This window comes from Penaeus vannamei, chromosome 38, assembly GCF_042767895.1.
Source record: "Penaeus vannamei isolate JL-2024 chromosome 38, ASM4276789v1, whole genome shotgun sequence".
NCBI classification, from domain to species: domain Eukaryota; kingdom Metazoa; phylum Arthropoda; class Malacostraca; order Decapoda; family Penaeidae; genus Penaeus; species Penaeus vannamei.
The window spans coordinates 922,503-925,002 of NC_091586.1; the positions used below are offsets into that span (position 1 = coordinate 922,503).

Here is a 2,500-nt window from a genome sequence, read left to right on the forward strand (position 1 = left end):
TCCATTTGTTTGATAATATCTATTTTATCTGTCGAATTTTACTGTTTTAAGCTGTTTAAGGTTTGGCAGCTGCTCGGCACGGCGCCTGGGCTGCTTCCTCTTCGCTCCAAGATGTCTTCGAAGATGACTACGTAGACAGGGTGAAGTGAAGGGGGGAAACATGCAGTTGATGTGAAGTGCAACCATGATGTGAATGTTCTCTCTATGTCTTATTATTATTACAAACGAAAGAGCGTATGAGTAGAGATCTGAAAGGATTCTTTAAAAAAAAAATCAAAACAGTCGTGGAAACTTTATAAAAGCAATTTTTTCCGTTTGAAAGTCAGCGGCTGCCTCGGTCGAAGACGTCTCGGGCCGAGTCGTGAGCGGCCCCGAGGCCACTGACCACGTGACTGATTTCTCGATTTCACTTCTGTGGTTCTTTTTTTTTTTTTTTTTTTTTTTTGGCCGCCGTTCGCCTTCTCTCTCGGGCCTCTTTGTCTCGTTATTCGAGCCGTTATCTAAGCGTAATTCGGTTTAAATCGCTCGTCGTTCACTCCTCTAAGCGGAATTCTTGTCCATAATTACTCTTAGGAGGATTTTGGAATAATTTTAGACCCGATGGCGAGATTCGTGTCGTGATGCAAGGATCGAGGTTGCGTCACCACCCGAGCCTGTGGGAGCTGGTTTGAGCTGGCCTCGACGCTGCCTTTTAAAGTCGAAAGGTGAAATAGCTGATGAGTAAGCAGGTCTTGGGGGATGGGGTGGGGGGTGGGGGGGATTATTAATTATCTCGATTATCGGTTTTTATCTCTTTATTATGTCGTTTCAGATATTGCGTTTAGATCGCCTCGGCGACTTCTCTCTCTTTCTGTTCCAAATTCATTCGGGTTTGTCTCTTGTTCTCTTTTCTTCTGTTCGTTTCGCCGTGGCGTCAGTCACACTCGCCATCTTACTCGGATTTATTTTTATCTCGGGCGACCTCCTTGCTGCCATTCTCTCTCTCCTCTCCTTCCTCCCTCCTCTCTTCTCCTCTCCTCTCCTCTCCTCTCCTCTCCTCTCCTCTCCTCTCCTCTCCTCTCCTCTCCTCTCCTCTCCTCTCCTCTCCTCTCCTCTCCTCCCTCCCCCCTCCTCTATCCCTCCCTCCCCTACCCCCTCTTCTATCCCTCCCTCCCTCCTTCCTTCCCTCTTCTCTCTTTCTCCCCCACCCTCCCCTCTCTTCTCTTTCTCTCCTCCCTTCCCCCTCCTTTCCTTCCTCTTCTTCCTCCTCCTCTCCTCTCTCTCCCTCCCCCTCTTTTCTCTCCCTCTCCCCTCTCCCCTCTTTTCTCTCTCCTCTCCCCTCTCCCCTCTTTTCTCTCCCTCTCCCCCCTCCCCTCTTTTCTCTCCCTCTCCCCCCTCCCCCTCTTTTCTCTCCCTCCTTCCCTCTCCTCCTCTTTTCTCTCCCTCCTTCCCTCTCCTCCTCTTTTCTCTCCCTCTCCCCCTCCTCATTTCTCTCCCTCTCCCCTCTCCCTCTCCCCCTCCCCCTCCCCCTCTTTTCTCTCTCCCTTTACACCCGGCATGTATTTGCTCTGGCACCAACGGTAGCTAATAATCCTTTGTGATCAGAACCGAACAAGCCGAGCCACGACGACGGCGCCTGCCAACCCGCGCCCTCCCGAACGCGGCGAAGGCGTGGTAGGGTCGCAGCGGAGAGGAGAGAGAGGGAGCGAGAGAGCGAGGCAGCGAGAGGAGGGAGAGCGAAGGAGGGGGGGTGAGGGGCGGGGGCAGGGGCAGGGGGGAGGGAGGAGGGAAGGGCGTGGGAGTGGGTACGTTTGTCCGTTACGTGGGAGACGCGGGTTCTTGCTCGTGTAAGAGGTGTGGTCGGGGCTCTGGCAGTCGGATATTGAGCGATTTTGTATGTTTATTGTTTATCCGCTTGGAGATCCGGCGGCGTGGGAGAGGAGGGTGTAGGGCGTGGCCGGAGCGAGCGAGCGAGGGACGCCAAGTGTTTTGTTCGTTGTGGCGCTGTTTGCGCAGGTGTATTACCAGTGTATGTTAACATCTGTTCGTAACTCTAAATGTGCGATTAGGAATCGGTAGCAACGCTGGCTGGCGCGGGCGGCGTGACTGTCTCGGTTCTCTGCCGCCTCCGCCTTCGTGCCTCGTTGCCTTCCGAACCACCTCAACCTCTTGTCTTCCTCCAACCGCTGTTCCTTCTAATCCCCCTCCCCCCCTCCTCCTCCTCCTCCCTCCCCCCCCCTTCCCCCTGCCTCTCCAAGGGTACCTGAGTGAGGTCGTCGGCAGCCGTTTGACCTCCTCCTCGCGCGCGCTCTGCCAAGCCGTCTGCTATCGATTTTCTCGCAGGCCCCGCTACTTCTCTTCTCTTTTCTCTCTCTCTCTCTCTCTCTCTCTCTCTCTCTCTCTCTCTCTCTCTCTCTCTCTCTCTCTCTCTCTCTCTCTCTCGTCGAGGTCTTTGACTTCGAGCTGGACATCGGGAAGTTAATTCTAGGGATGCCGGGTGTTTAAGCTGTGCATAGGTCTA

The 2,500-nt window shown here is 53.9% G+C and overlaps 1 protein-coding gene across 2 annotated transcripts in view; it reads left to right on the top strand.

Moving 5' to 3' along the window:
• LOC113806190 (uncharacterized) overlaps nt 1-2,500 on the top strand; it is a 30,202-nt gene that overhangs the window by 515 nt on the left and 27,187 nt on the right. The window lies entirely within an intron of this gene.